The following is a 24987-nucleotide window of genomic DNA, read 5'->3' on the forward strand; positions in this document are numbered from 1 at the left end:
ATCCCAGAAAACAGTAGGTATACTGATATTTTTGAAAATATAAAATTGTGGTCTAGCATCTTAAGGACTTTAAATTGAATATTTAGGGCAAAGAAAGACTCAAAGTACTATAAAAGACTTAGAAAATTTCAATCTTTGAGTAAAAAGTTACCAGAGGCTCATAAATCCCAGAAAACAGTAGGTATACTGATATTTTTGAAAATATAAAATTGTGGTCTAGCATCTTAAGGACTTTAAATTGAATATTTAGGGCAAAGAAAGACTCAAAGTACTACAAAAGACTTAGAAAATTTCAATCTTTGAGTAAAAAGTTACCAGGGGCTCATAAATCCCAGAAAACAGTAGGTATACTGATATTTTTGAAAATATAAAATTGTGGTCTAGCATCTTAAGGACTTTAAATTGAATATTTAGGGCAAAGAAAGACTCAAAGTACTACAAAAGACTTAGAAAATTTCAATCTTTGAGTAAAAAGTTACCAGGGGCTCATAAATCCCAGAAAACAGTAGGTATAGGGTAGAAGGGGGAGCATTTGCCAGTGGGGTGCCTTTGCCAGCCCAGGTTTTTTTCCAAACCAACAGAATATTAAATACCGAAAAATCATTTTCTGTTGCACATTTATGATTGAAAACTTTCCACAAAGTTTGACAGCTTTTGGCTGGACACGAAATAAATTAGACGCTTGTGTTTTTTTTTTTAGTTTTTTAATGTTGAAAACCAAAATATGAAGGCACATAATCGTCGTAAATTTTTAATATTTGTCTTGTTAAATTACTTTTTTATACAAATATCTTTTGAAAATTATGTGTACTATGCTGTGTAGAAGTGATTTTTTTATTGTTTAACTTATAAAAAAGTTATAAGTGAATTTTTGAAAGATTAGCTTGTGGGGTGCATTTACCATTTGTTTTTGGGTAGGTTTTGCTCTGGCAAATGTACCCCATGGGGTACATTTGCCAGAAGCAAGCTTCCTCAAAAGAGGATGACAGAATCCTTAAAAATCAATCCCTTCTTCGTACTTTCAGCTAAAAAGAAGTTTTGTTTATGATTATTGGTTTTATTTGTATTAACTTTTATATTTAGGTAACTGGCAATCCCTCCCCACCCCCGTGGCAAAGCCTCCCACCTGGGGAGGCTTTGCCACATCACTTTTCGTTTTTTTGAATAAATTATTAAAAATATAAATAATTAATATATCAAGATGAAAAAAATATTTAAGTGAAGATGATAAAGTCAATAATAATATCAGATATAAAAAAATTAAAAGAAACGTAAGAACTTTGCGTTATATCAATTTTCCTAAATCCTGGCAAATCCTCCCCCTTCTACCCTACTGATATTTTTGAAAATATAAAATTGTGGTCTAGCATCTTAAGGACTTTAAATTGAATATTTAGGGCAAAGAAAGACTCAAAGTACTACAAAAGACTTAGAAAATTTCAATCTTTGAGTAAAAAGTTACCAGGGGCTCATAAATCTCAGAAAACAGTAGGTTTTTTGATAATATAAAATTGTGGTCTAGCATCTTAAGGACTTTAAATTGAATATTTAGGGCAAAGAAAGACTCAAAGTACTACAAAAGACTTAGAAAATTTCAATCTTTGAGTAAAAAGTTACCAGGGGCTCATAAATCCCAGAAAACAGTAGGTATACTGATATTTATGAAAATATAAAATTGTGGTCTAGCATCTTAAGGACTTTAAATTGAATATTTAGGGCAAAGAAAGACTCAAAGTACTACAAAAGACTTAGAAAATTTCAATCTTTGAGTAAAAAGTTAACAGGGGCTCATAAATCCCAGAAAACAGTAGGTATACTGATATTTTTGAAAATATAAAATTGTGGTCTAGCATCTTAAGGACTTTAAATTGAATATTTAGGGCAAAGAAAGACTCAAAGTACTACAAAAGACTTAGAAAATTTCAATCTTTGAGTAAAAAGTTACCAGGGGCTCATAAATCCCAGAAAACAGTAGGTATACTGATATTTTTGAAAATATAAAATTGTGGTCTAGCATCTTAAGGACTTTAAATTGAATATTTAGGGCAAAGAAAGACTCAAAGTACTACAAAAGACTTAGAAAATTTCAATCTTTGAGTAAAAAGTTACCAGGGGCTCATAAATCCCAGAAAACAGTAGGTATACTGATATTTTTGAAAATATAAAATTGTGGTCTAGCATCTTAAGGACTTTAAATTGAATATTTAGGGCAAAGAAAGACTCAAAGTACTACAAAAGACTTAGAAAATTTCAATCTTTGAGTAAAAAGTTACCAGGGGCTCATAAATCCCAGAAAACAGTAGGTATACTGATATTTTTGAAAATATAAAATTGTGGTCTAGCATCTTAAGGACTTTAAATTGAATATTTAGGGCAAAGAAAGACTCAAAGTACTACAAAAGACTTAGAAAATTTCAATCTTTGAGTAAAAAGTTACCAGAGGCTCATAAATCCCAGAAAACAGTAGGTATACTGATATTTTTGAAAATATAAAATTGTGGTCTAGCATCTTAAGGACTTTAAATTGAATATTTAGGGCAAAGAAAGACTCAAAGTACTACAAAAGACTTAGAAAATTTCAATCTTTGAGTAAAAAGTTACCAGAGGCTCATAAATCCCAGAAAACAGTAGGTATACTGATATTTTTGAAAATATAAAATTGTGGTCTAGCATCTTAAGGACTTTAAATTGAATATTTAGGGCAAAGAAAGACTCAAAGTACTACAAAAGACTTAGAAAATTTCAATCTTTGAGTAAAAAGTTACCAGGGGCTCATAAATCCCAGAAAACAGTAGGTATACTGATATTAATGAAAATATCAAATTCTGGGCTTAGCATATTGAAGACTTTGAATTAAATATTAAGGACCTAGATGACTCAACGTACCACAAAAGACTTAGAAAATTTCAATCTTTGAGTAAAAAGTTACCAGGGGCTCATAAATCCCAGAAAACAGTAGGTATACTGATATTTTTGAAAATATAAAATTGTGGTCTAGCATCTTAAGGACTTTAAATTGAATATTTAGGGCAAAGAAAGACTCAAAGTACTACAAAAGACTTAGAAAATTTCAATCTTTGAGTAAAAAGTTACCAGGGGCTCATAAATCTCAGAAAACAGTAGGTTTTTTGATAATATAAAATTGTGGTCTAGCATCTTAAGGACTTTAAATTGAATATTTAGGGCAAAGAAAGACTCAAAGTACTACAAAAGACTTAGAAAATTTCAATCTTTGAGTAAAAAGTTACCAGGGGCTCATAAATCCCAGAAAACAGTAGGTATACTGATATTAATGAAAATATCAAATTCTGGGCTTAGCATATTGAAGACTTTGAATTAAATATTAAGGACCTAGATGACTCAACGTACCACAAAAGACTTAGAAAATTTCAATCTTTGAGTAAAAAGTTACCAGGGGCTCATAAATCCCAGAAAACAGTAGGTATACTGATATTTTTGAAAATATAAAATTGTGGTCTAGCATCTTAAGGACTTTAAATTGAATATTTAGGGCAAAGAAAGACTCAAAGTACTACAAAAGACTTAGAAAATTTCAATCTTTGAGTAAAAAGTTACCAGGGGCTCATAAATCCCAGAAAACAGTAGGTATACTGATATTTTTGAAAATATAAAATTGTGGTCTAGCATCTTAAGGACTTTAAATTGAATATTTAGGGCAAAGAAAGACTCAAAGTACTACAAAAGACTTAGAAAATTTCAATCTTTGAGTAAAAAGTTACCAGGGGCTCATAAATCCCAGAAAACAGTAGGTATACTGATATTTTTGAAAATATAAAATTGTGGTCTAGCATCTTAAGGACTTTAAATTGAATATTTAGGGCAAAGAAAGACTCAAAGTACTACAAAAGACTTAGAAAATTTCAATCTTTGAGTAAAAAGTTACCAGGGGCTCATAAATCCCAGAAAACAGTAGGTATACTGATATTTTTGAAAATATAAAATTGTGGTCTAGCATCTTAAGGACTTTAAATTGAATATTTAGGGCAAAGAAAGACTCAAAGTACTACAAAAGACTTAGAAAATTTCAATCTTTGAGTAAAAAGTTACCAGGGGCTCATAAATCTCAGAAAACAGTAGGTTTTTTGATAATATAAAATTGTGGTCTAGCATCTTAAGGACTTTAAATTGAATATTTAGGGCAAAGAAAGACTCAAAGTACTACAAAAGACTTAGAAAATTTCAATCTTTGAGTAAAAAGTTACCAGGGGCTCATAAATCCCAGAAAACAGTAGGTATACTGATATTTATGAAAATATAAAATTGTGGTCTAGCATCTTAAGGACTTTAAATTGAATATTTAGGGCAAAGAAAGACTCAAAGTACTACAAAAGACTTAGAAAATTTCAATCTTTGAGTAAAAAGTTAACAGGGGCTCATAAATCCCAGAAAACAGTAGGTATACTGATATTTTTGAAAATATAAAATTGTGGTCTAGCATCTTAAGGACTTTAAATTGAATATTTAGGGCAAAGAAAGACTCAAAGTACTACAAAAGACTTAGAAAATTTCAATCTTTGAGTAAAAAGTTACCAGGGGCTCATAAATCCCAGAAAACAGTAGGTATACTGATATTTTTGAAAATATAAAATTGTGGTCTAGCATCTTAAGGACTTTAAATTGAATATTTAGGGCAAAGAAAGACTCAAAGTACTACAAAAGACTTAGAAAATTTCAATCTTTGAGTAAAAAGTTACCAGGGGCTCATAAATCCCAGAAAACAGTAGGTATACTGATATTTTTGAAAATATAAAATTGTGGTCTAGCATCTTAAGGACTTTAAATTGAATATTTAGGGCAAAGAAAGACTCAAAGTACTACAAAAGACTTAGAAAATTTCAATCTTTGAGTAAAAAGTTACCAGGGGCTCATAAATCCCAGAAAACAGTAGGTATACTGATATTTTTGAAAATATAAAATTGTGGTCTAGCATCTTAAGGACTTTAAATTGAATATTTAGGGCAAAGAAAGACTCAAAGTACTACAAAAGACTTAGAAAATTTCAATCTTTGAGTAAAAAGTTACCAGGGGCTCATAAATCCCAGAAAACAGTAGGTATACTGATATTTTTGAAAATATAAAATTGTGGTCTAGCATCTTAAGGACTTTAAATTGAATATTTAGGGCAAAGAAAGACTCAAAGTACTACAAAAGACTTAGAAAATTTCAATCTTTGAGTAAAAAGTTACCAGGGGCTCATAAATCCCAGAAAACAGTAGGTAGGTATACTGATATTTTTGAAAATATAAAATTGTGGTCTAGCATCTTAAGGACTTTAAATTGAATATTTAGGGCAAAGAAAGACTCAAAGTACTACAAAAGACTTAGAAAATTTCAATCTTTGAGTAAAAAGTTACCAGGGGCTCATAAATCCCAGAAAACAGTAGGTATAGTGATATTTTTGAAAATATAAAATTGTGGTCTAGCATCTTAAGGACTTTAAATTGAATATTTAGGGCAAAGAAAGACTCAAAGTACTACAAAAGACTTAGAAAATTTCAATCTTTGAGTAAAAAGTTACCAGGGGCTCATAAATCTCAGAAAACAGTAGGTTTTTTGATAATATAAAATTGTGGTCTAGCATCTTAAGGACTTTAAATTGAATATTTAGGGCAAAGAAAGACTCAAAGTACTACAAAAGACTTAGAAAATTTCAATCTTTGAGTAAAAAGTTACCAGGGGCTCATAAATCCCAGAAAACAGTAGGTATACTGATATTTATGAAAATATAAAATTGTGGTCTAGCATCTTAAGGACTTTAAATTGAATATTTAGGGCAAAGAAAGACTCAAAGTACTACAAAAGACTTAGAAAATTTCAATCTTTGAGTAAAAAGTTAACAGGGGCTCATAAATCCCAGAAAACAGTAGGTATACTGATATTTTTGAAAATATAAAATTGTGGTCTAGCATCTTAAGGACTTTAAATTGAATATTTAGGGCAAAGAAAGACTCAAAGTACTACAAAAGACTTAGAAAATTTCAATCTTTGAGTAAAAAGTTACCAGGGGCTCATAAATCCCAGAAAACAGTAGGTATACTGATATTTATGAAAATATAAAATTGTGGTCTAGCATCTTAAGGACTTTAAATTGAATATTTAGGGCAAAGAAAGACTCAAAGTACTACAAAAGACTTAGAAAATTTCAATCTTTGAGTAAAAAGTTACCAGGGGCTCATAAATCCCAGAAAACAGTAGGTATACTGATATTAATGAAAATATCAAATTCTGGGCTTAGCATATTGAAGACTTTGAATTAAATATTAAGGACCTAGATGACTCAACGTACCACAAAAGACTTAGAAAATTTCAATCTTTGAGTAAAAAGTTACCAGGGGCTCATAAATCCCAGAAAACAGTAGGTATACTGATATTTTTGAAAATATAAAATTGTGGTCTAGCATCTTAAGGACTTTAAATTGAATATTTAGGGCAAAGAAAGACTCAAAGTACTACAAAAGACTTAGAAAATTTCAATCTTTGAGTAAAAAGTTACCAGGGGCTCATAAATCCCAGAAAACAGTAGGTATAGTGATATTTTTGAAAATATAAAATTGTGGTCTAGCATCTTAAGGACTTTAAATTGAATATTTAGGGCAAAGAAAGACTCAAAGTACTACAAAAGACTTAGAAAATTTCAATCTTTGAGTAAAAAGTTACCAGGGGCTCATAAATCTCAGAAAACAGTAGGTTTTTTGATAATATAAAATTGTGGTCTAGCATCTTAAGGACTTTAAATTGAATATTTAGGGCAAAGAAAGACTCAAAGTACTACAAAAGACTTAGAAAATTTCAATCTTTGAGTAAAAAGTTACCAGGGGCTCATAAATCCCAGAAAACAGTAGGTATACTGATATTTATGAAAATATAAAATTGTGGTCTAGCATCTTAAGGACTTTAAATTGAATATTTAGGGCAAAGAAAGACTCAAAGTACTACAAAAGACTTAGAAAATTTCAATCTTTGAGTAAAAAGTTAACAGGGGCTCATAAATCCCAGAAAACAGTAGGTATACTGATATTTTTGAAAATATAAAATTGTGGTCTAGCATCTTAAGGACTTTAAATTGAATATTTAGGGCAAAGAAAGACTCAAAGTACTACAAAAGACTTAGAAAATTTCAATCTTTGAGTAAAAAGTTACCAGGGGCTCATAAATCCCAGAAAACAGTAGGTATACTGATATTTATGAAAATATAAAATTGTGGTCTAGCATCTTAAGGACTTTAAATTGAATATTTAGGGCAAAGAAAGACTCAAAGTACTACAAAAGACTTAGAAAATTTCAATCTTTGAGTAAAAAGTTACCAGGGGCTCATAAATCCCAGAAAACAGTAGGTATACTGATATTAATGAAAATATCAAATTCTGGGCTTAGCATATTGAAGACTTTGAATTAAATATTAAGGACCTAGATGACTCAACGTACCACAAAAGACTTAGAAAATTTCAATCTTTGAGTAAAAAGTTACCAGGGGCTCATAAATCCCAGAAAACAGTAGGTATACTGATATTTTTGAAAATATAAAATTGTGGTCTAGCATCTTAAGGACTTTAAATTGAATATTTAGGGCAAAGAAAGACTCAAAGTACTACAAAAGACTTAGAAAATTTCAATCTTTGAGTAAAAAGTTAACAGGGGCTCATAAATCCCAGAAAACAGTAGGTATACTGATATTTTTGAAAATATAAAATTGTGGTCTAGCATCTTAAGGACTTTAAATTGAATATTTAGGGCAAAGAAAGACTCAAAGTACTACAAAAGACTTAGAAAATTTCAATCTTTGAGTAAAAAGTTACCAGGGGCTCATAAATCCCAGAAAACAGTAGGTATACTGATATTTTTGAAAATATAAAATTGTGGTCTAGCATCTTAAGGACTTTAAATTGAATATTTAGGGCAAAGAAAGACTCAAAGTACTACAAAAGACTTAGAAAATTTCAATCTTTGAGTAAAAAGTTACCAGGGGCTCATAAATCTCAGAAAACAGTAGGTTTTTTGATAATATAAAATTGTGGTCTAGCATCTTAAGGACTTTAAATTGAATATTTAGGGCAAAGAAAGACTCAAAGTACTACAAAAGACTTAGAAAATTTCAATCTTTGAGTAAAAAGTTACCAGGGGCTCATAAATCCCAGAAAACAGTAGGTATACTGATATTTTTGAAAATATAAAATTGTGGTCTAGCATCTTAAGGACTTTAAATTGAATATTTAGGGCAAAGAAAGACTCAAAGTACTACAAAAGACTTAGAAAATTTCAATCTTTGAGTAAAAAGTTACCAGGGGCTCATAAATCCCAGAAAACAGTAGGTATACTGATATTTTTGAAAATATAAAATTGTGGTCTAGCATCTTAAGGACTTTAAATTGAATATTTAGGGCAAAGAAAGACTCAAAGTACTACAAAAGACTTAGAAAATTTCAATCTTTGAGTAAAAAGTTACCAGGGGCTCATAAATCCCAGAAAACAGTAGGTATACTGATATTTTTGAAAATATAAAATTGTGGTCTAGCATCTTAAGGACTTTAAATTGAATATTTAGGGCAAAGAAAGACTCAAAGTACTACAAAAGACTTAGAAAATTTCAATCTTTGAGTAAAAAGTTACCAGGGGCTCATAAATCCCAGAAAACAGTAGGTATACTGATATTTTTGAAAATATAAAATTGTGGTCTAGCATCTTAAGGACTTTAAATTGAATATTTAGGGCAAAGAAAGACTCAAAGTACTACAAAAGACTTAGAAAATTTCAATCTTTGAGTAAAAAGTTACCAGGGGCTCATAAATCCCAGAAAACAGTAGGTATACTGATATTTTTGAAAATATAAAATTGTGGTCTAGCATCTTAAGGACTTTAAATTGAATATTTAGGGCAAAGAAAGACTCAAAGTACTACAAAAGACTTAGAAAATTTCAATCTTTGAGTAAAAAGTTACCAGGGGCTCATAAATCCCAGAAAACAGTAGGTATACTGATATTTTTGAAAATATAAAATTGTGGTCTAGCATCTTAAGGACTTTAAATTGAATATTTAGGGCAAAGAAAGACTCAAAGTACTACAAAAGACTTAGAAAATTTCAATCTTTGAGTAAAAAGTTACCAGGGGCTCATAAATCCCAGAAAACAGTAGGTATACTGATATTTTTGAAAATATAAAATTGTGGTCTAGCATCTTAAGGACTTTAAATTGAATATTTAGGGCAAAGAAAGACTCAAAGTACTACAAAAGACTTAGAAAATTTCAATCTTTGAGTAAAAAGTTACCAGGGGCTCATAAATCCCAGAAAACAGTAGGTATACTGATATTTTTGAAAATATAAAATTGTGGTCTAGCATCTTAAGGACTTTAAATTGAATATTTAGGGCAAAGAAAGACTCAAAGTACTACAAAAGACTTAGAAAATTTCAATCTTTGAGTAAAAAGTTACCAGGGGCTCATAAATCGCATAAAACAGTAGGTTTTTTGATAATATAAAATTGTGGTCTAGCATCTTAAGGACTTTAAATTGAATATTTAGGGCAAAGAAAGACTCAAAGTACTACAAAAGACTTAGAAAATTTCAATCTTTGAGTAAAAAGTTACCAGGGGCTCATAAATCCCAGAAAACAGTAGGTATACTGATATTTTTGAAAATATAAAATTGTGGTCTAGCATCTTAAGGACTTTAAATTGAATATTTAGGGCAAAGAAAGACTCAAAGTACTACAAAAGACTTAGAAAATTTCAATCTTTGAGTAAAAAGTTACCAGGGGCTCATAAATCTCAGAAAACAGTAGGTTTTTTGATAATATAAAATTGTGGTCTAGCATCTTAAGGACTTTAAATTGAATATTTAGGGCAAAGAAAGACTCAAAGTACTACAAAAGACTTAGAAAATTTCAATCTTTGAGTAAAAAGTTACCAGGGGCTCATAAATCCCAGAAAACAGTAGGTATACTGATATTTTTGAAAATATAAAATTGTGGTCTAGCATCTTAAGGACTTTAAATTGAATATTTAGGGCAAAGAAAGACTCAAAGTACTACAAAAGACTTAGAAAATTTCAATCTTTGAGTAAAAAGTTACCAGGGGCTCATAAATCCCAGAAAACAGTAGGTATACTGATATTTTTGAAAATATAAAATTGTGGTCTAGCATCTTAAGGACTTTAAATTGAATATTTAGGGCAAAGAAAGACTCAAAGTACTACAAAAGACTTAGAAAATTTCAATCTTTGAGTAAAAAGTTAACAGGGGCCCATAAATCCCAGAAAACAGTAGGTATACTGATATTTTTGAAAATATAAAATTGTGGTCTAGCATCTTAAGGACTTTAAATTGAATATTTAGGGCAAAGAAAGACTCAAAGTACTACAAAAGACTTAGAAAATTTCAATCTTTGAGTAAAAAGTTACCAGGGGCTCATAAATCCCAGAAAACAGTAGGTATACTGATATTTTTGAAAATATAAAATTGTGGTCTAGCATCTTAAGGACTTTAAATTGAATATTTAGGGCAAAGAAAGACTCAAAGTACTACAAAAGACTTAGAAAATTTCAATCTTTGAGTAAAAAGTTACCAGGGGCTCATAAATCTCAGAAAACAGTAGGTTTTTTGATAATATAAAATTGTGGTCTAGCATCTTAAGGACTTTAAATTGAATATTTAGGGCAAAGAAAGACTCAAAGTACTACAAAAGACTTAGAAAATTTCAATCTTTGAGTAAAAAGTTACCAGGGGCTCATAAATCCCAGAAAACAGTAGGTATACTGATATTTTTGAAAATATAAAATTGTGGTCTAGCATCTTAAGGACTTTAAATTGAATATTTAGGGCAAAGAAAGACTCAAAGTACTACAAAAGACTTAGAAAATTTCAATCTTTGAGTAAAAAGTTACCAGGGGCTCATAAATCCCAGAAAACAGTAGGTATACTGATATTTTTGAAAATATAAAATTGTGGTCTAGCATCTTAAGGACTTTAAATTGAATATTTAGGGCAAAGAAAGACTCAAAGTACTACAAAAGACTTAGAAAATTTCAATCTTTGAGTAAAAAGTTACCAGGGGCTCATAAATCCCAGAAAACAGTAGGTATACTGATATTTTTGAAAATATAAAATTGTGGTCTAGCATCTTAAGGACTTTAAATTGAATATTTAGGGCAAAGAAAGACTCAAAGTACTACAAAAGACTTAGAAAATTTCAATCTTTGAGTAAAAAGTTACCAGAGGCTCATAAATCCCAGAAAACAGTAGGTATACTGATATTTTTGAAAATATAAAATTGTGGTCTAGCATCTTAAGGACTTTAAATTGAATATTTAGGGCAAAGAAAGACTCAAAGTACTACAAAAGACTTAGAAAATTTCAATCTTTGAGTAAAAAGTTACCAGGGGCTCATAAATCCCAGAAAACAGTAGGTATACTGATATTTTTGAAAATATAAAATTGTGGTCTAGCATCTTAAGGACTTTAAATTGAATATTTAGGGCAAAGAAAGACTCAAAGTACTACAAAAGACTTAGAAAATTTCAATCTTTGAGTAAAAAGTTACCAGGGGCTCATAAATCGCATAAAACAGTAGGTTTTTTGATAATATAAAATTGTGGTCTAGCATCTTAAGGACTTTAAATTGAATATTTAGGGCAAAGAAAGACTCAAAGTACTACAAAAGACTTAGAAAATTTCAATCTTTGAGTAAAAAGTTATCAGGGGCTCATAAATCTCAGAAAACAGTAGGTATACTGATTGAAAATATTAAATTGTGGGTCTAGCATCTTTATTCCTACAAGCTAAATGAAAAAAAAATGGTGTGAATGACAAATTTGAGTGAAGTTGGTGGACTTTGAATGATTGACGGATGGAATTTGAACGAATGGAACATGAAACAGGTTGAATTGAATTGAAATGCAAGGTGCAAACACAATGCCCTTAAGGAGATTACACTTTGCATTTTCTTTTTCGATACTTTTTTTACGTAGTTGAGCGTAGTTAAAACGTAGTTCAACAATATCTAAATCAGGCTTAAAATATATCAAAAAGTAGGTATATTATATATTCCTGTGTAAAGAATTAGTAACGATGAAACGCAAAACTATGATACGCACGACTATGATACGTGTAACGATGTTACGAATTCAAATAATACGAACTTTTTTTTTGTGTTGTTTTTGATCTGGCAACAGTAAGAGGAACGTTGTGAAATAATGACAATAATGAAACACAAGATGTCGTCGGTTCAAAGGAAAAACTCACTAAGTGCTACTGAAATCCTATGTAGTTAGTGAGTTTTTCCTTTGGACCGACGATGTGTAATCAGATTGGTCAAACATTAATAAATAAACCAAGGAGAAGATGGGATTGGTTGAAATTTTTTTGATGAGGTTTCAGAGAATATGTATGAATACGAAAAAGAGGTCTCAGGTCAGATGTATGTGTACATGGGTTTGACAACTCATGTTTGTAGGAATAATTTTAGAGAAGAAAAGAAATAAAACTAAAGGAATATGCTTCCCTTTGAGGCAACTAAACTGGTACAAAATAATGTACATTTGGGCTTTTGTGGACCTTGTAGGTTCTGATATTATGTGGAAATTTTTTTTCGAGATTTAGGTAGGTACTGTCCGTGCATCTGTGGGGTTGAAATTTTTGAAGGAGTTTTATGTGAGTTTACATTTTTTTAATGTAAGTACCCCGCATCAGTAGATGTACTTCAAACTTGAAACTTTGCTTTATGAGACGTTGTATGGGTTTTTTTTAACAAAATTTTTGAAGTTATACTTCTTATGGGAGGGTGGGTATGAAAATTTACTTTTTGACAAGAATGTCAAAGGGATTATGACGCGATCACCCTGGGTAGCAGGGCTGTCGTTTTGACCTTTAGAGTAGGCAGTACTTTAGTATTTAAAAATGCAGTACGTAGCAGTACGGCAAACAGAAAACACACAACACGTGTCAAGTTACATGTTTCATGTGGCAAGTTGCATGTGGCAAGTTACATGTGGCAAGTTGCATGTGTTAATTTCCATGTGGCAAGTTGCCAGGGTTGCAAAAAGCTCACATTTTAGCTCAGCTCACAGCTCAGCTCACAGCTCAGCTCAAATTTGAGCTAGGTACCATAGCTTAGATCATTTGAGCTGAGCTGAGCTGAGCTGAAAGTGAGCGCCCCAACTTCCAACGCCTATATCTCGGAATTTTGAAGAAAATGAAAAAAAAATTTTTCATGCCAAAAGGTAGCGGGGACTCTAACCTACATTTGGGTACAACTCTCATCCCTGTAGGTCCACGCGTTCTCAAACCGGGAGAACTTAAAAGTAAAAAAAAAATAGGCACGATTCTGAAAAAATAGGCATGATGAGGCGGTTTAACATGGAAGGCGATTTTTTAAAAATCCGATAATGTGCAAAGCGTAGGCCCATGACACAAGCTATCATTTGGCATCACTCCCAAGAATTGCTCTCAAGCGGTTTAGCTTCCAGGAGCGTTCAAAGATTCGGGGATTTTTCGAAAAAAAATTTACCCCAACTTTCAAACGCGATTTTCTCGGAATTTTGAAAAAAAATCGAAAAACCGGATTATACCACTATCGGGTAGCTGAGAATATAAGCTTTCATATGGCACCACTCCCCTGTCTCTAGATCAAAGCGTTCCAACGCCTATATCGCGGAATTTTGAAGAAAATGAAAATAAAATTTTTGATGCCAAAAGGTAGCGGAGACTCTAACCTACATTTGGGTACAACTCTCATCCCTGTAGGTCCACGCGTTCTCAAACCGGGAGAACATAAAAGTTAAAAAAAAAATAGGCACGATTCTGAAAAAATAGGCATGATGTGGCGGTTTAACATGGAAGGCGATTTTTTAAAAATCCGATAATGTGCAAAGCGTAGGCCCATGACACAAGCTATCATTTGGCATCACTCCCGAAAATTGCTCTCAAGCGGTTTAGCTACCAAAAGCGTTCAAAGATTCGGGGATTGTCCGAAATTAAAAATTTACCCCAACTTTCAAACGCGATTTTCTCGGAATTTTGAAAAAAATCGAAAAACCGGATTGTACCGGAATTTTTTTTATGATAAAAAAGAAATATTTTACTAAAAAAATAGAAATATATTTACTATTAAAAAAACCAAGAGAAAAGATCACGAAAAATTATCTGTTTTATTTATAAAAATATCCATGTGTTAAAATAATTCCATTAATAACTAGAACCAAACATCTTAAGCTATGGTGTTTTATAAAAGTTTAAAATATCTTCATATTTCATTATACTTTCCAAATAAAAATCAATGTATCCTCTCAACCATCACAGCTCAGCTCAGCTCAGCTCACTTTACCTTAGCTCACCCAACAGCTCAGCTCAACCATTAGCTCAGCTCACTTTCAGCTCAGCTCAAATGAGCTGAGCTATGGTACATAGCTCAAAAGTGAGCTAGCTCAAAATTTGAGCTGAGCTGTGAGCTGAGCTTAGCTCACTTTTGAACTTTGTAGCAACCCTGCAAATTCCCTATTGCTACTACTAGTGCTGAATCATAAAATTACCATATCGCACATTTTATGCGCAATTCATTTACTTTCGTTAAGCATATACCGTACGTTCTGAACCGCACAACATGAGTAAACTTCACAGAATAAATTGAAAACTACATGGACGCAAGAAGGATGAAAGAATTAATTTATTGTTCACTTGATAAAAATGTAAAAAACGAAGTGTGGATTAATTAATTTAATAATAGAAATTAAAAATATCAAATGAAATTCATTTACATATACTGAATGAGAAGTATAACTTCAGTCGCGTGTACATGTGTACACACACTCTTTTTTTACTATGAAATTATGTAGGTACCTACAAAAAACGATTTATAACATCATAACATGATTTCTTAGCGCAATAAGTTCGAGATGTTAAAGGACAACGGCAAATTGAAGGTGCTACCACCAAGCCTTATATGTGGAGCTAAAGGTATTCCACGGGTCGCAACGCAACCCGCTACCGCTCTGACAACCCACCTTTTTTGTTTAAAAAAATTTTTAAAACTTCTCATGTAAGTTTTTAAACTATCAAGCAAGATTTTAAGTCAAAAGTAATTCTACCAATCTAATAACTTGACATATTACAGTACCTACTTAAGAAAAAAAGACGCAGCACCACACTTTGCTAAAGAGGTCAGAGACATACTAAAAATTATTTAAAAAAAATAAACAAATTTGTATTTCAGTTTCAGTTGTTTCAATTTGGTGGGGGAGTTTCATTTTTGTTATTTATTTATCGAAGCAATCACCAATAAGAAATTTGAATTTTTTTTTTGTAGGTCCGAACATTTTTAAATATGTATTTGAAAAGTAATTTCTATTGGCTGGTTATTTTTATTTATTTAAATTTAAAGAAAACCCCCACCTTGCGGAATCTACCGAAATGTGAACATTTTGTTTCTTTAGTTTGTTTTTTTTTTTAGTGAGGAACTAACCTCCTTACGGAAAGGGTCTGCATATTTTTTCGTTATAAATAAAATCCGCGAATGGGTCGCATGTATTTGCTCCCAAAGCAAATGTATCCTATATTTTATTCAGGACATTGTAAAATTATTTTTTTTAAGAAGTAAGTAGGTACTTTATATAAGAAATACTTATTATCATTTTAAATGGTCTGAGGATAAGAATTAGTTGCTTTGAGAAAAATCACAAGAAAAAGTTTTAGGAGCCTTAGAGCCACTTCTTAATTTGTTTAAGAAGTAAATATGTAAAAGGTAGATACATATGTATATTATACAAGGTGATTCAGGAGAATCGAGGAATGTGCCAAAAATCTAGAGCGTGTGGATTAGGTCGAGACAAGAAAAATATCGTACGGAAGGGGAGGGTTTATTTCGTCTCGTTTAGCGGGGAGGAGCAAATTAAAAAAAAAATGACTTAATTTGAAAAATAAATTATTAAAAATCAACGCTTAGACCAACAAAAATGTGCTATACTGTTTTGTAAAGCCAAAACCCTAGTTTTAAAAAAAAATTTAAATAAAGCCATTTTATGGTATTGTTTTTTAAAAATAATTCTCAAAATCAAAATTTTCAAAAAGAATTCGAAAAAAAGTTTTAATTAATTTTTTTTCAAATTTTAGTTAATTAAGTACTAATTTAGTTTTTCAAATTTAATGGTCTTACTTGTTTTAAGACAAAAATAGAAAACTGAATTCAAAACTATTTTGTCATTTTGGAGAAATTAACAAAAAAAAACAAAACTACTTTAAAGAAAAACCTCTTTACTTTTGGTTTTTAAGTGGCTGGACTTGTTGAAAAATTAATTTACAAAGCATATACGATACCTTTCGTCTATTATTTTTTTAACCATTCAGACTTGGATAAGCCCTGAATTGATCATCATTTTTCATTGGATAACACCTGAAAACTTATCTGAGAATTTTTCTTACTACTTCGGGGGCTACCACCGCTCATGGATTCTTGCTGTAAGGGCCTTAAGTGAATAAAACCGCAATTTTTTAATGAAAAACGAACAACAAATAATAATGTATGTACATCCCAAAAATAAATTAATGACAAGAAAATACAAATACGAAAGAAGAGAATTCAAATATGTACTATCTAATGGTATAATTCTCTTGAAACCTTTAAAAATCACAGAATACCTATGATTTATAAACCCCTTTTTTATTATAACCTGCTTGCTTTATTGTTTTTGCATTAAAATAAAATAATTTTATTGCCTTAATGCCCTTACAGCACGTTATTAACAAATTAAGTCATTTTTTTTTAATTTGCTCCTCCCCGCTAAACGAGACGAAATAAACCCTCCCCTTCCGTACGATATTTTTCTTGTCTCGACCTAATCCACACGCTCTAGATTTTTGGCACATTCCTCGATTCTCCTGAATCACCTTGTATAATATACATATGTATCTACCTTTTACATATTTACTTCTTAAACAAATTAAGAAGTGGCTCTAAGGCTCCTAAAACTTTTTCTTGTGATTTTTCTCAAAGCAACTAATTCTTATCCTCAGACCATTTAAAATGATAATAAGTATTTCTTATATAAAGTACCTACTTACTTCTTAAAAAAAATAATTTTACAATGTCCTGAATAAAATATAGGATACATTTGCTTTGGGAGCAAATACATGCGACCCATTCGCGGATTTTATTTATAACGAAAAAATATGCAGACCCTTTCCGTAAGGAGGTTAGTTCCTCACTAAAAAAAAAAACAAACTAAAGAAACAAAATGTTCACATTTCGGTAGATTCCGCAAGGTGGGGGTTTTCTTTAAATTTAAATAAATAAAAATAACCAGCCAATAGAAATTACTTTTCAAATACATATTTAAAAATGTTCGGACCTACAAAAAAAAAATTCAAATTTCTTATTGGTGATTGCTTCGATAAATAAATAACAAAAATGAAACTCCCCCACCAAATTGAAACAACTGAAACTGAAATACAAATTTGTTTATTTTTTTTAAATAATTTTTAGTATGTCTCTGACCTCTTTAGCAAAGTGTGGTGCTGCGTCTTTTTTTCTTAAGTAGGTACTGTAATATGTCAAGTTATTAGATTGGTAGAATTACTTTTGACTTAAAATCTTGCTTGATAGTTTAAAAACTTACATGAGAAGTTTTAAAAATTTTTTTAAACAAAAAAGGTGGGTTGTCAGAGCGGTAGCGGGTTGCGTTGCGACCCGTGGAATACCTTTAGCTCCACATATAAGGCTTGGTGGTAGCACCTTCAATTTGCCGTTGTCCTTTAACATCTCGAACTTATTGCGCTAAGAAATCATGTTATGATGTTATAAATCGTTTTTTGTAGGTACCTTCATAATTTCATAGTAGGCACCTAGAAGATACACTCGGGCGAATGCGTGCTTTTATTGTTAGACCGAGAGTCCATTCAATCACAGCAATATTGCAATTAGCTTCATTTATATACCAATAATTATTTTACCGGCATGTAGAATATTTTACGGGAAAAAAGAATTCTACATATTTTTTTGTTAAAAAAAACCCATACAACGTCTCATAAAGCAAAGTTTCAAGTTTGAAGTACATCTACTGATGCGGGGTACTTACATTAAAAAAATGTAAACTCACATAAAACTCCTTCAAAAATTTCAACCCCACAGATGCACGGACAGTACCTACCTAAATCTCGAAAAAAAATTTCCACATAATATCAGAACCTACAAGGTCCACAAAAGCCCAAATGTACATTATTTTGTACCAGTTTAGTTGCCTCAAAGGGAAGCATATTCCTTTAGTTTTATTTCTTTTCTTCTCTAAAATTATTCCTACAAACATGAGTTGTCAAACCCATGTACACATACATCTGACCTGAGACCTCTTTTTCGTATTCATACATATTCTCTGAAACCTCATCAAAAAAATTTCAACCAATCCCATCTTCTCCTTGGTTTATTTATTAATGTTTGACCAATCTGATTACACATCGTCGGTCCAAAGGAAAAACTCACTAACTACATAGGATTTCAGTAGCACTTAGTGAGTTTTTCCTTTGAACCGACGACATCTTGTGTTTCATTATTGTCATTATTTCACAACGTTCCTCTTACTGTTGCCAGATCAAAAACAACACAAAAAAAAAGTTCGTATTATTTGAATTCGTAACATCGTTACACGTATCATAGTCGCGCGTATCATAGTTTTGCGTCTCATAGGCGCTTTCCCCTGTGTAAAAAGTGTAGTTAATCGTAAAAAAACAACAACAAATACTATAAAAAATAAAGAAACTATTTTGGTATTATTGTGTTCAAAATTGTTGCAAATAAAAAAAAATAAAGAAATTGGCACTCGAATTTCGAGGGCTGGGTCGGCTAGTAAAAATAAAAACTCTTATTTTTAAATATTTACAGATTTTCTCAAGTATTAATGTATGAGTTTTATGTTAATATCTTTTTTATATATTGATTTTAACAAGAACAAATTAATTAATTAAATGGTATTAACTTTGCAGATAGGGTTTTAAGCAAATAGTACACATGAGAGCGACCAACGAGTGAGCGAATAAATGAACAAATGAAATTTTATGTGTTTATAAATTTACTAAAGTTTAAATTTTTCAAAAAAAAAAAAAAAATACATTTTAATTTTTTAAACAAGAAAATTATGAAAAAAACATATTTTTCGTTGTTAGTATGAACAATTGATTTTTTCATAATTTTTTTTTTTTTTTCATTTTAGAAATTTAAATGTAATTTTTTTTTAAATTTAAACTCTTAATACAGTTTTTTATTAAAAAAAATACTTTAGAAAAACATAAAATTTCATTTGTTCATTCATTCGTTTTGGTAGCTCTCATGTGCACAGGGCATTGTTGTAGAGCAATTTTTTCTTAGAATGTACCCAAGAATCACCCCTCATATTTTTACCTGGTATCCTGTATATTTACAAAATACTAAAAATATTTCAATTTCAATCACCCTCTCACTATTGCATTATTTCGATAGATAGATTGTATTTAGGCAAATATCTAGTTAATTTTGTTGATTGCAAATGGTTTACTTTTAAGATCATTCAACTGTCTTTTATTTTTTTCAAAATAACCACAAAAACTCACCCAAAAAAAAAATGTTACGTCTAAAATGGTTTTGTTAGTCCAGGCTGTTTTAATAGAGATTTATACTTCAAGAGAAAATGGTTGTAGGTTTTAATACTTTTTTTTTTATATTCGTGTCTGTGGTAAGAATCAATGATACCAGATTAACAAAAAAATACCAACATATTAAAAAAAACAGTAACAGAAAAAAATGGTAAAAATACCATCAAAAGAAAAATAAATGTATATCCGTTCAGGTTATAGTCACTCATACGCCCCAGTGACCAGATAACATGAGAATTTGTCATTTATATTCGGTGTGGGTGCATGTTTCTGCTTGTTGTATAGATTCGTATTTGTTTGTTTTAATATTTTTTTTTTATTTTGAATTCCCTTTCTTTTTTCCTGTATTATGTCCTGGAATGTCCTTGTTGCGAATAAAAACATACAGCCAGTGGGTGCAGGTGAAATTGTACATCGGTGTTCCTATTTTTATAAATGAAAAACGAAATATACCTTTATGGATGTATGTATGATTAAATGTCCAGTTGGGAATATTCAGGTTTTCATGGGAAACAATTTGATATCCTCTTTTCGAATAGCTATCCTCTGGGACAAGATAAAATAGGAGGATTAGTTAAGCCACGTGTTGTTTTATGATTTTTTTTCTTTTTCTGTTTTGTTTTATTTAGGGAGTTAAAAGGATTGACAGCTTGTCTGGATTTCAGGTCATATGTGCGAGGGGATTCCGTAAGGGACAACAACGACACATACTGATTGATGTTCTTTATTTGTGTGTGTGTGTGTGAAAAAGATATGAATATGTATATTTTGTAGTATAAATAAAAACTATTCTATTCGAGAAAAGAGGAGTATTCTTTTTGATCTATAACAAGTAAGAGGAAGAGGATTTATTGTGTTCCTGGTTCCTGGGTATAGTAAAAAAGATAGAGAGTGATTTTTTTTTATATGTGTTTTTTCGATAAATTTATTTTCCTAGACATAAGAGAATGATGAGTCCTGAAAACATGTTCGTGAGATAGTTGTGACGGATTAGGAACAAATTGAGAAGTTATATTGGCAATTTGGGATAAAAATGTGTTTCACAAACTTTTTTTTTTTTTTGAATTTTGTTATTTCGTAAACAAAAAAATAACTTTGGAAAGAAGATACAAAATATCGTTAAATTCTACATCAAGTTTTTTATTTCCTTCTTGATGTGTGTATATTCGGAGTTTTTTTTTAGAGATATGGTGTTTTTAAAGTAACTGCGTTACTTTAAAATAGTAACGCAAAATCTCTGAAATGCTGGCAGAAGTTCGTTTTCGTCATCACCATGACTGGGACTTATTCTAAAATTAAAATTAATCGATTACCTCTCACGCAAAAAATCTGCTCCCACCTCTCGGTCTATAAGGAAGGCTTAAAATACTTTGCATAGTCAAAATTAAATTCTACTATTAAAAAATTTAATATTATTTTACCATATGCAATTTTTTTCAACAGTTTCGGCAACTTTTTAAACATTTTTTATTTTGATTTTTCAGCAACTGTCAAACACTGTCCAAAGCCAGAATGTCCCAAGGGCATGCAAATTGAAATCATCGAACAGTCTGCTACCAGGGAAATGTCTGAAATATTTAAGACAACATCGTAAGAAATATAATATAAATGTCAGCAATTCAGCAAAGAAAATATGTTTGCTGAATTCACCTTTTAAAGTCATAGCACTTTTCTAACATGACTCAATCACTTTTTTGTACATTCAGCTACGTGTTCCAAGCATTAAATATGACATCAAAATGGAAGGTGGCGACTGCAATGGAGATCCCGACAATGATCTCCGTATGAAACCAGCTAAAAGAAGGCCTTGGAAATCAACCCCATCGGCTATACAATACTGCGACATTGTTGAAAGCTGGAAGGCAGGATTGGGTTTGAGTGAAGATGTCGCCATAAATGAGTGAATACCTCCTCCACCTGAGAAAGATCCATGTTTCATTGTGATGATGGTTCCATGGTTGTCAGGGATGTAAGTTTTTGAAGCTTTTTTATAACTTTTCTTGAGTTAAATGGAATCGTATGTATATTTTCTTTTAGATTCAAATTCCGTCCTCATGTGGTTGTAGTGCTTGCTCAGACTCTCAAGATTACAGTTCAATGATTGATATTCGTATGTCAGGAACTAACAAAGGCAAAGCTCTGATAAAGCGGTTAATAAATGAATTAAATACACTTTGTTAAAAAATATTTTGTAAATATTAGCTTTTAATAAATTTGCAATTGAAAAATAAAAAAATTAAAGAAACAAAATTTAGAAATGGTTATTTCATTTTCTAAAAATCATTTTTTTTTTGTGTTTTGCTTGTCAGAAAAAACTAGATTTGGTGGGAATAGAAAAATACTAAAAAACAGTGCCACTTTTGTCCGTGACATGTCCGGGACACGTCCGGCACATGTCCGGTACAAATTTTTTAATTTCTTATCAAATAGAAAAATTAAAATTTCATTATTTTGCAATTTCAATGATACAAAACGTCTTTTTCAAGACTTCTGTTTTTGAGCTTTAAAATAATATACCATAAATAAAAAAGAGTATTATTTCGATCCAAAAGTCACTCAATCAGCTTTTTCCAGCGCAAAAAAAATCCTGAAATTTCGGATTTTTTGGTGTTTTTTACTTGCGATATAGGTACTATAGGTAGGGCAAGTTTAGGATTCGTAAAAAAAATCGAACTCGAGATAACAATTTTACATGACATTACGATGATGGAGAATGCCAAAAAAGTGGGTCCGGCAATTCTGTCTGTCTGTCTGTCTGTCCTTCTGTCTCTATCTGGAGCTGCAGCCTAAACGAGTGAAGTGATTTTCTTCAAACTTGGTAGTTAGCAGTTTTTGGTGATTCCCTAGAGGGGAAATTGAAATTTTTTTTTATGACCAAAACTAACGGTACCTGCCATATAACGGAAATAGAAAAGTTAATTTTTTTCAAAAACGGCTTTTACGATTTTGATTAAAATTTTTGTGTGTAATACTACACATAAAGGCCAACTTTTTAAATAAAAAAAATATTTTTTTTACCGTTATTAACGGTACCTGTCATAGAACGGTTTTTTTCGTTTCTGAATATCTCGTACAAAATTAACCCGATTTAAATGAAAATTTTTATACAAAAGTGTGTAAGTAAAAATAATATTAAAATTTTAGAAAATTTTCAAAAAACGCATTTTTGGTTTTTTAAAAAATATTTCAAAATTTTTTTTTGAAAAATCAATTTTTTGAAAACGGATCAATGAAAAATTTTGAAATTTAGTTTTTATGTGTAAATTAATTATTTCTTCAAAATGGCATACCAACTTTTTTTTTGAAAAATGTTAAAAAAATTTTATATATAAAAAATTATTTTTTTAAAAAACGGCCCCTACAATTTTCAAAATTTTTTTTCTAAAAATACCTTTTTATACGAGAAATAAAATGGCATATTTGTTTTTTTTTTTAAGATATTTTAAAACGGAGTTTTATTAATTATAAAAACAGATTTAATTTTTTTATACTACTTATGAAATTTCTTCAAAATATCGAATTTTAAATTTCTTGAATAAAAAGCTTTAACATTATAGTTACTTTAAGCATAAGAGCAAGTACGTGCGACCCCAGTCGTGCAATTTATTTAATCCTCCAATGGATTTGACAATTCACACCTTCAGAGATGCAATATGAACTATATTTTGAGACAAAAAATATATTTCCGTCCAAATGTCACCCGATTGCACTAAAATTAGATTTTTCCAAAGCAGAAAACAAAAATACAGAAAAACCTACTCCAATTTTTTTTATTTTTCGTTTGAAATAAAACTCTTAAATTTGCTTCTTTTAAAAAGATTCTAAAGAGGGCCTACATAAATTCAAAATGAAAACACTTTCCGAGAAGGTCTTCAAGGTGTTTAAAAGACTTTTTTTAAACTAAAATAAATAAACACTTTTCTAGAAGAAATTAACTTGGTCATAAAGAAGAATGGCATCAAAAAGATTTAGCTAAAAGCTAATAAAGAGCTGATAAATTGGTTTGGTGAACTCTAAGAGTTGATGTGCTGCTTGGGAAGTTTGATGAATAACAAAATTCATCAAATAAATGCCTATGTCATCAAACTAAATTGATCAAACATTGTTGGTATGATCAGTGGCGTATCCAGAAAAAATTTGGAGGGGGCTGGAAAATTTTTCAAAAAATTTTTAGAGGGTAAATGTGCGAAAAATTTTTCACTCTTTTTTATTCATCTTTGATCGATAGTGAAGTGCTGTGCTGCGGTCCTGAAAGTTGTATAGTAGCATTTTACTGCTCTCGACATCATCGTACTACTGTCTCTACTACGTGAAATGAAATATCAATATTCTTTATTTCGATCGATTTAGAAAACTTCGAAATTGCTTGGAACTGTCAAGCTGAAGGATCTTCCATTTTTATTTTGTTTCTAAAGTGAAATTACTGCTGCTTTTTCAGTTGCAGATTTATTGAAAAATGCCCCAATTTCAAGAACAGAAACATAGTGAATTGAATTCGATCAGAAAATCTACATGTGTGAAAAATGCAGAACACCTTATTTCACTTTCGGCAAGAGAATACGCAAAAAGTGAAATGCAGAATCTGAAAACCATGAAAACTAGTTTTGTTAAGTTTAACGGTGATGCAATTCAACGTAAAAATACTAAAAAAAATGATCTGAAGAATTTCGAAGTTGGACTAAAATCCGAAAAAAAAACTACCCCAACCCTCAACGAACGTCAGCTAAGGGTCTTACTCAAACAAACACAAAACAGCCGTTTCAGAATTTTGGAGGGGGCTCGAGCATCTGTGCTGCCTCTAAATCTTTTATATTTACGAACAAGTTTCAGTTAATAATGTACGTTATGAAGAAATCAGCTAAATAATAACATGATCTTGAAGGCTTGGGGGGGGGGGGGGGGGGCTTGGTTTTTGTAGTAAATAAAGGCATTACGATGATGGATAGTGCGTAAAAAGTGGGTGGCTTTTTTCTGTCTGTCCGAGTTTCTATCTGTCTGTATGGTTATCTTGTTTAAATGAATCAGATAGGTACAAAAAATTCATGAAGTGTTCAAAAATATTTTTTTGTCAAGGGGTGTTTTTTTTTTTAAGGATTGAGTCATCGTTTTTGTTATAAGAGCTTAGAATTTAAACAGTAAAGAATTATCTTGAGTTAAAGGGGGTTTTTTTTAAAGAAGAGATGAAATTAAAAATTATTACAAAAACGTTAAAACTGTTAAAAATGTTTTAATTACCACAGGCACTGAGAATCTAAACTACTTTATTTAAAAATATTTTATGTTAGGTGTCACTTTTGAGATTGGAAGCAAAAAAAGAGTGTGTGTACACATGTACACGCGACTGAAGTTATACTTCTCATTCAGT

General features: G+C 30.8%; 1 long non-coding RNA gene across 2 annotated transcripts in view; it reads left to right on the forward strand.

The window, feature by feature from the left end:
* Positions 1 to 21848, forward strand: part of LOC129917813 (uncharacterized) — an 83765-nt gene extending 61917 nt beyond the window's left edge. The window contains exons 4-5 of one of the 2 annotated variants that reach the window (XR_008772864.1): positions 21107 to 21591; positions 21660 to 21848. This is a non-coding gene — a long non-coding RNA (uncharacterized LOC129917813). The remainder of the gene's footprint in view (positions 1 to 21106; positions 21592 to 21659) is intronic. The other variant, XR_008772863.1, reaches the window with a different exon arrangement.
* The last annotated feature ends 3139 nt before the right edge of the window (positions 21849 to 24987 follow it).

The sequence above is a fragment of the Episyrphus balteatus genome, chromosome 4 (assembly GCF_945859705.1).
Source record: "Episyrphus balteatus chromosome 4, idEpiBalt1.1, whole genome shotgun sequence".
Lineage (NCBI taxonomy): Eukaryota > Metazoa > Arthropoda > Insecta > Diptera > Syrphidae > Episyrphus > Episyrphus balteatus.